The sequence below is a fragment of the Eublepharis macularius genome, chromosome 3 (genome assembly GCF_028583425.1).
Source record: "Eublepharis macularius isolate TG4126 chromosome 3, MPM_Emac_v1.0, whole genome shotgun sequence".
Classification (NCBI taxonomy): Eukaryota; Metazoa; Chordata; class Lepidosauria; order Squamata; family Eublepharidae; genus Eublepharis; species Eublepharis macularius.
Window position 1 is genome coordinate 136778509 of NC_072792.1, and position 13845 is coordinate 136792353.

At 41.1% G+C, this 13845-nt stretch overlaps 1 protein-coding gene across 2 annotated transcripts in view; it reads right to left on the minus strand.

The window, feature by feature from the left end:
• The window catches only part of BBX (BBX high mobility group box domain containing), a 205500-nt gene that overhangs the window by 37354 nt on the left and 154301 nt on the right, over positions 1–13845 (minus strand). The gene's annotated exons all lie outside the window — the stretch shown is intronic.

Below are 13845 nucleotides of genomic sequence, written 5' to 3' on the forward strand. Positions count from 1 at the left end.
GTTAGCATCACTGTTGTTTTCACTGTGATTACTCTAAATATCCTGGCGTTTCACTGTAAATTTTAAGATTCCAACTTTGCTATTAGCTTTAAAAAGCATATCCATCCGGCAAACAGAGGTGATAAACAAACTACACTGAAGAACTGTGTGTGTGACTGACAGGCGACTTTTGGGCCAAGGTTAAAGTCTGTCTCTTTATAAATGACATATACACTTGATGGTATCACTCCTTTCACAAAGACTCAATATCATGCTCTCCTGCTGAGAAATGAATAAAGAGAAAGGGAACATAGGAAGAACACCCAGGCTGAACAAAAAAGCTGTCTGGGATGGATGCCAAGAATCCCCAGGCATCTTGGACCCTGGCGCAATGTGCATTATCGCACAAGACTGTTCCGCTACTTGGTTTTTTGCATGTTTACAGGCACAGCACAGCTTTTTTCCTGCAGTCTGCTATTGACAGTTTAGCCCTTGCAAAGTACAGCAACAGTTTTCTTGATAGAGAAACTGCAAAGAGTAACAAAGACAAAAAAACAACAAAAATGGGATATTTTTGGCACACAAAAATTGCCAAAGATGTCTTGAAGGCATGGTAAGCTTTGTGCTAATAAAAGAAGAGTGGGTAAAAAGTAGCTGGAAGATTTAAGATCCTGTAGGCACTGTGGTGTGTAGGTCTGTGCCATCTTAGGAAAAAAGCCACTTATTTCTAGTAAAGAAAGATGCTAGTCATTGTGATGAGTGCTGCTGTAAGTGCTTGGCCTGACACAAAAGAATATCCCTGGTGGCTGAAAGTATTTTGAGCACTCAAGTAGCTCTCTCCAAATTTCCTAATCTGAAGAAAATTACTGCATTCCATTTTGAAAGAAAATGCAGCTTTGCATAGAAAAGGATTTCTTACATTAAAAATACCTCTATACTGTTTTGAACAGTAGAGAATGGTTTTTATGGCCCAAAAGAAATCTTCTGTTTTTTTAAATGACAAGATTCTAGTTTCATCAGCAAGTACACAGCTGGTTTTCTTTTTATGCCATTTTGCTTACTTCTGGAATACTAAAAGAAGTAGCCCTACACTGATAGATTTAACACTCTCCAGATCATGCTTGATGCTCTAGAACACTAGTTTTCATGCTAAGTTTCAAAAGAACCCTGTATTTCCCTGGAAATTTAGTTCTTTATCAGCTAACTGGTAATGGCAGACACTGTGAAAATCTTCTCTAAAAGATAGTTTAACCTATTAAAACGGATTAAGTTGGGTTTTTTTATCCCATATTTCTTCCAAGGAATTCAGAGTGGTGTCCATGGCTTTGTACCCCAGTCCTTTTAACCTCACAACATGAAGCTGAGAGAAAGTGAGGTTCAGGACATACTGCTAACAGGGTTTTTTTTCTGGGAAAAGAGGTGGCAGAACTCTGAAGAGGGAAATGAGGAAGAAACACACGGGATTCTTTGAAATCTTATTATTTTCAAGCACTATTGCCGAGTATTTTCAAGAGGTGCTGGAACTCTCTTCCCCCGTGTTCCCCCTGAAAAAAAGCCCTGACTACTAATGATATTTGATTTATATACTGGCATTCAGGACAACTTAACACCCACTCAGAGTGGTTTACAAAGTGTATTATTATTGTTGTTGTTGTTAGTATTTTAACCCAGGTCTCCCTGGTTCTAGCCTGACTCACCAGTTGACTTGCCACATGAAGAGCTGCTATTATTATTGCTATTGTTGATGTTGTTATTATTAGCCTGCCTTTCTCACTGAGATCCAAGGAGTATTACACAGTGCAAGTGAAAATAAAATATAATCAACAACTAGGACATTCACTGAGCAAAGTACAATAATGAACAACTGTTAGGGCATTCAGTGAAAGAGATACAGTAGGATATGGTAGCAGAAATTCGGAAAACAAGCATAAAGCCAAGCACAGAGATGAAATCTTTCTGAAACTAAGCATAACTAATTTACATGGCATATTTAGCAGTGTGGAAAATGCTCTAGTAGGTGTGTATCTACATCAGCAGACAGCACCCAACAGAGCAGCGTATAGACCTGTCCCTACCAAGGCATCTCTCTGAGCTTCAGATGAAAGTGAGACATATTCTAGACAGCGCCCTCATTTAAAAAGGGCAAACAGCTAGGCTCATTAGATGAGACTGGCACCCTGGCAAACGAAAATATATAGCAAACAAAGCCTGAAATACATGACAATTCCCACATCAGATGTACAGGACATTGTTGAGGGATAGATTAATGTGGAAAGGTTTGAAAATGCACTTCTAGTTCAATGGTACCTAAATTCTTTTTATGGGGGAGGGGGGTCCTCCATGATCATTAATGATAGAAGGTTCCAGGCAAATCTGCAGTTATGTTCCTCTTAGTAACTGGTTATTATTGAATCTGTTGTGATATTGAGCCAACTAGTTTTTATTTAGATTTTTACACAGGGAAAAAACACCAGTTTTGATACAATTCTTATGTATGAGTTTATGTTTTGGGTTTTTCTATGATCCACAGGGCCTTTGGATCAGTTTTGCTGATTATGCCAGTATTACACAAGTTTATTCATGGACAGACACATGCACATTTTCTTTAAAGTTTGGAAGCATGTATGCATGAATAAACTGTAAAAAAAGATGGTATTTCATCTACTGCTTTTTACCTGCCCTAAGACAAATGCATATGCCAGCAGCTTTGGTTGGTTGTTAATTAATTTTGAAGAGACTCAAACATAATTTCTTGAGCTCAAGGAGAATCATAATGATGAAGCATAAGAAATTCCATTCTACACCATAAAAACAACAGCATTGAGACTGCAGTTTGTAATTCAAGTTTCAAGAGAGGAATTAACAGCATATATCAGTTATGGGATGAAACAAACAGATGTTTTATTAGTAAATTCATGTTATCAACAATCCTTTTGAGTACTTGTCAAGGGCTATTGCTTTACTAATACTTATCCTGTGGCATACAGATAGTTGGTATTTCAGAACTATTTATATTTATATAAAACATATACACTTCACTTTTCTATTATATTCCCAAAGCACAGAACAGCAATTTAAAACAATGTTAACAATAACAAAAATGCCAAATCAACCAACCAACCAAACTACAGATTAAAAATATCATCATAGCAGGTAAATGAAATGTTATGAGCCAAACACAGATTTCCAAATCCCAAGTTTGACTTATAAAGTTAAGGTGATGTGGTGGGAAGAGAAGAAACACTGGCAGAAGAGAATTGGTTGTTAGGAAAGAGGTACTTAAACCCTTTACAGTGGAATAATACACATGTTTTCTGTCCTATGTTCAGGTTCAAAATAAGCCTGTTATCTTTGCAGAGGTGGAAAAATGGTCTGGGAGTAGAATTGACAAGAGAAGATCAATTTAGGCAAGATGGTTTGAGCATCCTCCCCTCACAAATCAATTCTCCCTTACATATGACAATACTATATTTGTCATGGAATACACAATTACCACAGTAAAGCAGAACTTCTCAGGTGTTTGAGTGCTGGCATTGGAAGAGATCACATTAAGTTCATGTGAAAAGCAACCAGACTATGCAGCAAAAGTAAAATGTGAATCAGCCCAGTTTTGTGGGTAATAGATCGCAAATACTGAGCTGAGGCCACAACTGCTGAGTAGAAGCCTTGCGTATGATTCACTATAGGTGTCATTAGAGTGGCATCTGTGGAATTAGAGAAGAGTATGTGGCAGTGCTGTACTAGCACAACCTCCTGGATTATTTGCACAAATTCAACACTGAACATGAAACACTGCATTAGCACCCCATTGCACAGAAGACCACAAGACTGTGCTGTTAGCTTGTCTTTGCAGTCCATTAAATTAATGGGTATGACACATAAGTGAGATGTGCATTGTGCAGGTAGCTAAAGCTTCTTCTGCTGTCTCTACAGCAGCAGTTACTAATGATGAAGAGGTAAGTGCTCTTTAGAATAATTCATAGGCATCAGTAGGCAACTAAACCCCTTTAAGGGTACTTTATCTTTTAGCAGGATATTACTATTCAGCGATGAATTCAACAGAGAATGACTGATTTTAAAAAAAGGACGATGTGTGTCCTATATAACCATCTTATATAGTCTGGCTAAGGGCAATGACAACTAATGGCAGAGATGAAGCAGTCTCAGTATTTCAGTTCCTCTTTGCTTTACGGCAATGTGGGGATTCAGCTAACAGAAGAGGTTAAAGAACAGGGCCGGACTGTAGAAAGCCTCAATTCCACACAAAGGATAAAATACAATCAACAAGGATGAGTACACAAAATAAGTGAGGGATTCCTCAAACATACCACCTTTGGGCACAATGTAAAGCTATTTGATGCCAAGCACTAATTTCAACCTACCACAGTAATGAGATGTAGCCTCCCCTTCCCCCCAAAAAACCTGACAGGAGGGCTCGGCAGAGACTTTGATGTGCCAGTGAGAGGGAGAACTCTGTTCTAACGTGTTCTCCCACCACTTCTTCACTACTTCTTCCTAAATACTGACTGACAGGTGGCAAGGGCCCAAGCCTACTTAGAGGTCACCATTTCTGACATTTGAGCCCATCCTCCAATGAGTATCACTGAGTAAGTTTACCCAGCAGCCAAAGGTAAAACATCTAGCAATAGGAGAGCTGCTGTTCCAATTAAGGAGTCTGCACACGGATACACACACACATGAACTAAAGAAGAAAAATGGGGGAAGTGGAAAAACAGATGAAAAGATTAAAAATGTGTCTCTGTGGAAATAAATTTTTGATTGTGAATGAATAATGAGGGATAGGCAAAGAAAAAGAAGGGTTTGGGTGTAATGAGATTTGTTTGAGAGTGGGGAGATTTGTAGACTCAAAGGGCATGCTCTGAAGGCTTTTCTATACCTGTCTGACACTTCTCCTCTGCTGCTTCAGCCAGTATACAGCTGCTGAATGGGAATTGACTCTTGGAGAAGTCCCAAGACCAAGACTCAGAAATGCAGTTTGGCTGGAGGTGTTCCAGTCAATGTTATGTGGAGTTCACTCTCATCCCTGACCTCAGGAAACTGCATCTACATGCCTTCAACTAAGGAAGTTGAAGTTTTGCCTAAGTAACCAACCCTAAAGGAGATCTAATAGAAACTTATGGTTTCAGCTGGCTTTTTTTTCTGTTGCAGGTCTTTTCTATAGCAGCCAAAGGTTGTACAATGCCCAAATGTGTACACGGGAGCTCTTCTTAGGCTTTACAACTGAGCTGGTTCAATCACCACTTTAATGTCTTTCCATAAATTTTTCATTTTTGGAGCTGGACATTTTAAAATTAAATTGTGTTTTAAAAATCTTTTTTATTTACATTGCGGTCATTACTTCAAAATAACGGACTTCATATATGTAAAATGGTTTTCACACAAACACAGAAAATCTGACTGTGGAAACTAAAGTCTTTTTTTGTTTTTAAAAGCATCAACATTGGTTTATACTTCTGTAAAACCAACATCTTGTAATCAGCCAACTGTGTCTGCACCTCTTAGGAACTGAAACCCCTTATCTTGGGTTAACTTTGTTAAAAGGGGGGGAAAATCCAGATAGATATTGCCACCACTTTAAAATGATAGAAGATTCCCATCAGTAAAATGCTCACATCGATCCAATTGAAAACATGCCAAGGGTAATAGAAAAAATCACAGAATTTGGAGATTTGGCAGGTTTTTTTGTAAACAAAAAGAAGTCAAAGATACTGTGTAAAAATATGACTAAACAAAAACAACAGCAACTTATGGAAATAACAGACTGTGAAGTAACAAATAAGGTGAAATATTTGGGAATTGAACTGACTGCAAAGAATATAGATCTATTCAAGAACAATTATGAGAAATTGTGGACTCAAATAGAGCGAGACTTGATTAAATGGAATAGATTGAACTTGTCATGGTTGGGAAGAATTGCAGCAGTCAAGATGAATGTGCTGCCAAGAGTGATGTTTTTGTTACAGACAATACCAGTTATTCGGGATTCCAAGCAGTTTGAGAAATGGCAGAGAAAGATATCGGACTTTGCTTGGGCAGGCAAAAAGCCTCGAGTGAAAATGAAAGTGTTACAGGACGCGAAAGAGAGAGGCGGAATGCAACTGCCCAACCTAAGACTTTACTATGAGGCAATCTGCTTGGTTTGGCTGAAGGACTGGATGATGCTTAAAAATCGCAAATTGCTGGCCTTAGAGGGATACAAAAAAAATATTTGGATGGCATGCATACTTATGGTATGATAAAGTAAAAGCGGACTCTATGTTTTTACACCATTACATTCGGAGAAGCCTCTTCACAATATGGAAAAAGTACAGAGATTACCTACAAGAAGGAATTCCCTCCTGGGTGGTTCCTTATGAAGCGATAGATCCGAGAACTGTTGATAATGAACAACAGTGTTTAACGTATAAGGAGATAACACAAATAGAATTTTCTAAATTAAGAATAAAGACGCAAGAAGAGTTGTCTCCAAATTATGACTGGTTTCAATATAGACAACTCAGAGACCTTTATAAATCGGATTGTGCCAAGGGAGGGATAAGAATGGAGAACTCGAACTTGGAGGAAGCAATTTTACAAGAAGACAAAAAGGAAATTTCAAAGGTCTATAAAGTGTTGTTAAAATGGTATACTGAAGAAGAGGTAGTTAAGGTGCAAATGGTGAAGTGGGCTATAAATGTTAATAAAGAAATAACAATGGAGGCGTGGGAATATTTGTGGAAAAATACTTTGAAGATTACGACATGCACTAACATTAAAGAGAATGTCTATAAAATGATCTATCGTTGGTACCTGACACCAAAGAAAATTGCGCTAGGGAATGTGAACACGTCTAATAAATGCTGGAAATGTAAAAAGCATGAAGGATCTTTGTACCATATGTGGTGGACTTGTGAGGTAGTCAGGCAGTACTGGGGGGGAAATAATAAGAGTAATAAGTGAGATTTTACAGTTTCAAGTTAATAAGAACCCAGAACTCCTGCTACTGAACTTGGGAATGGAAGATATTCCAGCACAACATAGGACATTGCTTTTTTACATGACAGCAGCGGCTAGACTTTTGTATGCGCAAAAGTGGAAAGTACAAGAAGTGCCAACTATCGAGGACTGGATTCACAAATGGCTGTACATGGCGGAGATGGATAAACTGACAAGAAAACTAAGAGACCTTGATCCAGGACAGTTTAACACAGACTGGGAGAAGCTGAAACAATATTTGGTGAAAAAATGGGAGGTGGGAGGAGAACTGTGGCAGTTTGAAAATTATTGAAGAAAAACAAAAGAAGAGAGAAGTGACTATACCGGGGGGAGGAGAGTTAAAGAAGAATTACTAAGCAATTATTCTATTTGATTATTCTATACAGTATTAAGTAATAGTTATTATGTGATATATAAGAATAGAAATTAATTAATTAATTATGTTGCTGGCAGATAGGGGTGTAATTGAGAATTAAAAGAATTAAAATTCATGAATACAAGAAGGGGGGGAATGAGAAGTAGCATATAGAATATAGGTTAAATTGATTGACTTATGCTGAAGGTATTTTTGGTTATAGCGATATTTAGAAATGTGCAGAACATGGGTCAAATTGATTGACTTATGTCGAATGTATATTGTGTTTATAGGTATATTTAGAAATGTGTAGAATATGAGTCAAATTGATTGACTTTATGTTATAAAGATAAGAGATATAAGAGGAAGTAAAGAGTAACATATAGAGTATAAGTTAAATTAGTTGACTTATAAATGTATTCATCACTTATGAGTACTCAAGTTATGTATAGGGAGGGATAAATTGTTTGTCCCATATTGATGACATTAGAATGAATAAGTTAGAGTACAGGATATTGAGAATATTACCAGTATTATTACTATTGAATAACATGCCAGGAATGTATTAGTTAGTTGATAAGTGAAGGGAAATTGACTTAGCACTGTGTTATAATAGACTAGCTTAGAAGAGTGTGAAAGTATATGTTTAATTGACAAAATAAGTTGAAATGAGTAGGGGAAGAATAGACAAAGGGTTGGAAAACTGTTGGAAGTCAACAAACGGGGGGGGGGAAGGGAGGGGGTTAGAACTGGAATATTAAAGTAATTTGATTGTTATAAATGACAAAATATTTCTAATTCCAATAAAAAAAATTTAAAAAAGGGGGAAAAAAAGTAAAATGCTCACATCCTACATTAAAAAGAACTGTGTAAAAAAAAAAAGAGTTGTGGAGAAAGTAAAGAACGCTACAGTAGATGAGACAAAAGGATAACAAGAGGGAGAATTGGTATAAAATGGATATAAGATGGACGCAATCGTTAGCAAATTTACGATAGCTAATGGAAAAACAGTGTTTCACTTACTTGTAACTGTTGTTCATCTAGGTCTTCCGTGCAGGTACACATGGGACTGTGCATGCGGAGGCCTGCCGATTCTGGAGATTTCCAAAGCTCAATAACGCCAGGGGACGTTCTTGCCTCTCAGCGCGCATGCACAGCTGTCTTCTTGCGGAAACAGCCCCTTAAGAGGCGGAGCGCCCCCCACATACCCTCAGTCCTCTTTCGCCACCCTACAGCAAGGTACCAAGAGAGTTAGCAGGGAAGGAGGGAGGGCATGTGTGCCTGCACGGAAGACCTAGATGAACAACAGTTACAAGTAAGTGAAACACTGTTTTTCATCTACGGTCTTCCTGTGCAGTCCCACATGGGAAGATTACAAAGCTTAATACCTGGGTGGAGGTGTTGCAGACTTGTCACAGAAACAGAACTGCTGTGCCCACCGCTGTCTCCTTTCTGTCTAGGATATCCAGCACGTAGTGATTCACAAATATATCAGCTGAGGCTCACGTCGCTGCTCTGCAGATGTTGTGAAGAAGGACACCTTTCAGAAGAGCCGCTGACGATGTTTGGGACCTGGTAGAGTGGGCATGCACCTCCAAAGGACAAGGTAGGTTAGCAGCATTATAACATGTCAATATTGTGTGGACTACCCATCGAGTCTGGGAAATTGCTTTCCTACCCTTCTTATGTCCCGCAAAACACAAAAATAAGTTGGAATCTATTCTGAAAGGCTTCACTCTGTCCAAATAAAAGAGAATCGCCCTACGAACATCCAAAGAATGGAGGGCTTTCTCTGCCTCCGAGGTTTGTATACGGAAGAAAACAGGTAAAGCTAATTCTTGCGAAAGGTGAAAACTAGATACTACCTTCGGTAAAAATTCGACCTTAGTCCTAAGAATTACTTTTTCATTGGGGATTTTTAAATAAGGGGGTTCACAGGATAACGCTGCTAATTCCCCCACCCTTCTTGCTGAAGTGACGGCTACCAGAAAAGCAACCTTCATGGACAGAAAACGTAGGGGGCAGGTAGCCTGTGGTTCAAAAGGTTTAGACATCAATCGGGTCAAAACCAAGGGTAGGGACCATTGTGGAACAATGGCCTTTACAGGGGGAAATAGATTATTTAACCCCTTCAAAAACAATTTAGCCGTACAATGGAAGAATACCGATTTCCGATATACAGGAGGGTGAAAGGCAGAAATAGCTGCTAGGTACACTTTTACAGAACTGTTAGCTTACTTGAGATTCTTGAGTTTTTATGGGAAATCAAACAGAAGGGAGGAAAGGAAATGGTCCAAACCCCTCTGTTTGCACCAAACAGTAAATTTGTCCCACTTATAACGCATAGGACTGCCTGGTGGACAGTCGTCTAGCATTTTGTAACACATGAGTCACTGCTGTGGAGAAGGAAAGTCCTGTCTGATCAGCCAAGCTGTCAGTCTGAGTTTCTTGATGTTGTGGTGGAGGTCCCCCCTCCAAGCCAAGAGATCTGGAGCCATCGGGAGACTGCACGACTGAGTCTGTAACTGCAGGAGGGAGTGGAACCACGGCTGTTGCGGCCACAACGGGGCTATCAAGATGACAGATGTTCTGTCCCTCTGTATTTTGCTGAGAACTTTGGCCAGCAATGGGAATGGAGGAAATGCGTAAAAGCGGTGTCCTGACCACTCGAGTTGAAATGCATCCCCATGAGACTTTAGACCTACCCCTCCTCTGGAGCAATAAGCAGGAGTCTTGTGATTCTCCTCTGACGTGAAAAGATCTAAGTCTGGGAATCCCCACCTGGAGAATACCGGGAGCAGGTACTTGTACTGGAGGGACCATTCGTGATTGTCCCTGTGGAGTCTGCTTAGATGGTCTGCCATCGAATTCTCCACCCCGGGGATGTGCACCGCCTGTAGCCATACCGAGTGTTCTATGGCCCATGTCCAAAGTTTTACTGCCTCGGTGCACAAAGTCACAGATGCTGTGCCACCCTGTTTATTTATACAGAACATTGCCGTCGTATTGTCCATTAGGATCTGGACGGACTTGTTCCGTATGGCATCTGAAAAGGAGATCAGTGCATATAATACCGCAATACCGCCCTTAACTCAAGAAGGTTAATATGCTCTTTGTGCTCTGAATCGGTCCACACACCGTGGGCATATGACCCCTCACAATGAGCGTCCCAACCCAACAGCGAGGCATCAGTAGTGACAGATAGGTGAGGCTGTTTGTACCTGAACTCAACCCCCTTGAGTAGATTAGAATCATGTAGCCACCACTCTAAGGAGCTCACCACCCTCCTAGGGACTGAAAGTAATCTTCTCTGAGAATCACGTTCAGGAGAAAAGACTGAATTGAACCACATTTACAAAGGCCTCATAAATAGTCTAGCCAATGGTACCACCACTGTAGTAGAGGCCATACAACCCAGTAAACTCTGAATGAACCGATCAGACTGGAAATGACACCTTTTCAGTTTGGTAATGAGAGCCTTGATCTTAGAGGCTCTTTTGCTGGGTAAGAAACCCGCATTCCTGATACCATCCAGGACTACCCCAATGAATTGGAGGGATCTAACAGGGGTCAGTTTTGATTTTTGATTAATAAAGAGACCCAACCAGAGGCAAAGCAATAGGGTGAGGGAAACTTGTCTATTGACATCTACTGCCGAAGCGCCTACAAGTAGCCAATCATCCAAATATGGAAATATGCAACATCCTTGGATTCTCAAATGAGCTACAACTACTGCCATACATTTAGTAAACACTCTCGGGGCAGTAGCCAACCCAAAAGGTAATACCCTGTACTGGAAAACACATTGGGCATACGTGAAACGTAAGAACTTTTTATGTTCAGAAAAAATTGAAATATGAAAGTAAGCGTCTTTCAAATTTAGAACTGCAAACCAGGAATATAAGGGTAACAAAGTTAAAACCATTTGTAAGGTGACCATTTTAAATTTACGAACCCGAATCAGTTTATTCAGGTTCCTGAGGTCTAGAATGGGTCTCAGACCTCCATCCTTTTTCTCAACCATAAACAGGTTAGAGTAAAAACCCAACTAGGAGGATCCAGTTGAGACTTCTTCTATCTAATAGGGCAGAAAGTTCTGCCAAGATCTCAGCTTGTGGAGGTTCGGAAGTAAAAACAGGGAGTCGTAAATATGGTAATTCCAGAAACTCAACTGAACTATCGACATAACCCAAACATCAGAAGAAACAGAACACCATTCACTCCAGTATGCACTCAACCTGACTCTGAAAATCGGGTCAGGGCCCTTTAATTGTCAAAATTGTTTGTGTATCTGGGACTGTTCCTTAGCCTGTTGCTGTTGAGGGCCAGGCTTATTTTGTTGACCTTGCCTTCGTCTGTTAAACAATGGCTGTGGGCTCTGGTAATTCCTGCGAGGTTGGTAGGCGTACCCATGGTACGACTGGTACCGTCGTTGTCGGCCTCGCTGGAAAGACCTGTAATATGGTCTTGATGACTGTTGTTGAGATTGATGGAGGACCCCTTACGAACAGGCAGTCAGACAATCCGTACTCTTTTTGGAGAGGTATTTGTCCATTTTTTCAGAAAACAGCATAGTCCCTTCAAAAGGGAGGTCCTCCACCCTATTCCTAGTTTCAGTCGGAAGCGCTGTTGTTTGTAGCCACGTGTAGCAGCACAGGACCACTGCAGAGAGTAACGATCTAGCAGAGGTGTCTGCCATATTCCTGCTGGCGTTGATCTGATGGCGGGAAAGGCGGTTGGTAGACCTTGCAAAATACAAATTATAATCAAGATTAGGTCTTCCTCCCCCCCCCCCCGGGCCTCGGACGCAGTTCTCTCTGAACAGCTGCAGTCGCTGCGCTCGTTACTTCCTCCCCTCCCCCTTCAGACTTGGAACCCTTCTCTTCTTGCTGCAAATCCTGCTGGAACTCTGGATGCTGACCCTCAAAGTCCCTTAGTTGATCTTCTGATATTATCTTGTAAGCTTGATCTTTGTAATTAAACCAAATACCTTCCGGAAATAACCATTTGAACTTTATTTCACGTTTCCTCCAAAGAGCCACAAACCCTTTGTATTTAAATCTTCTTTTCCGAGCTAAAAATGGAACGTCCTTCAATATCTTAACCTTATTACCCAGAAAGTCCAGATCCACATTGTATGTATTATATAGGATAGTGTCCCGAATCCTCTTAGATGAGAAGTCAATGATGATCTCGCGAGGCAGCTGACGCTTTGTTGCATATTTTGAAGAAGCCCGACGGACTTCCAAAATGGCGCTTTTTAACTCTTCTTTAGTTGCCCTCGTGGGTGTCGCCAAAAGTTCCGAGACCAGATCCCACAAATTCTCATTTTCCTCCTCTTTCATGTTCTGGAGACGCAAAATTGTCTGTGCTCGTTCCACTTGTAGCCCGATCAGCTGGTTCTCCACCAGCTTTAATTCTTTGTTTGTTGCCCTCACGAGTAATGCATTTTCCCGAGCAGACTTCTCTGCCCCCCCCCGCTGTTTCCTTAATGGTTTTCACTTCGCTTTCAATTAAGCTGACCCTTTGATCTGTTTCATTTAGCTTGTCAACAAAGGGCTTTATGGCTTCAGTCACCGACCGCTTCACCAAGTCCTTGAGAGATTCCCCTTTACCCTGCAGGGCAGCCGAGATTGACTTGCCCAAAGCGGGACTCTGCTTTTTCGTCTCCATTTTAGGGGGGGGGAACTGCCGACCAAATTCTGAAACTCAGTGAGGGGGAAGAAACCCGAGCCTTCTTAGCTTCAGATCCCACCAATCCTTCACGTACGCTTGTAATACAGAAGGGATTCGCTTACTTACAGGCTTTCGCCTAGTTCTGCTCTTTGCCGTTCTCTGTGTCCCGGCTGCACGTGATGTGCTGCGCAAGTCTGCCGGCCTCCGATGGGGCAAACGGGCAATTTACCCCCTGCATTGCATTCCGGGGGTTCTTCCCGCGGCGCCCCGGACCCTCACTCCCTCACTAGGAGTCCTGGGGGTTAACCCTCGCGGGTCAACCGCCCGGTCAGGCTGCTCAGACGTTTCCTCCCGGACCTGCGGAGAGGAGCGTCTGACATGGCCGGGAAAACGAAACCGAATCCTTCTTGTATAACTCTGAGGAAGATCTGATCCTCAGGAAGCTCAGGGATGAAGGTCGACACTTTCTTCCATAAAAGAAGCTGATATGCAGCCATCATCGCCGCATAATTTGCTACCTTTATGCCAAATGCAGCTGAGGTGTAAAATTTTCTGCCCATTGTATTGATTTTCTTGCTGTCTCTATCTGCAGGAGCTGATATAGCCTGTTTGGGTCTTGCTTGAGTTTCCTCCGTCATCAATGAAGATGGGTGAGCTGAGAGGAACGGATAGGCATCATCTTTCATATGGTAGAGATTCTCTACTTTCCAGTTAGTAGCTGGTGCAGATGCAGGCTTCAAATTCAATCCCTTCCAGAGGTCAACAAAGCCATCAATCAGAGGGAAGGCGACTGGGTGTGGAGCGTGAGTAAATATGCTGTAAAATTTTGTCTGTAAATT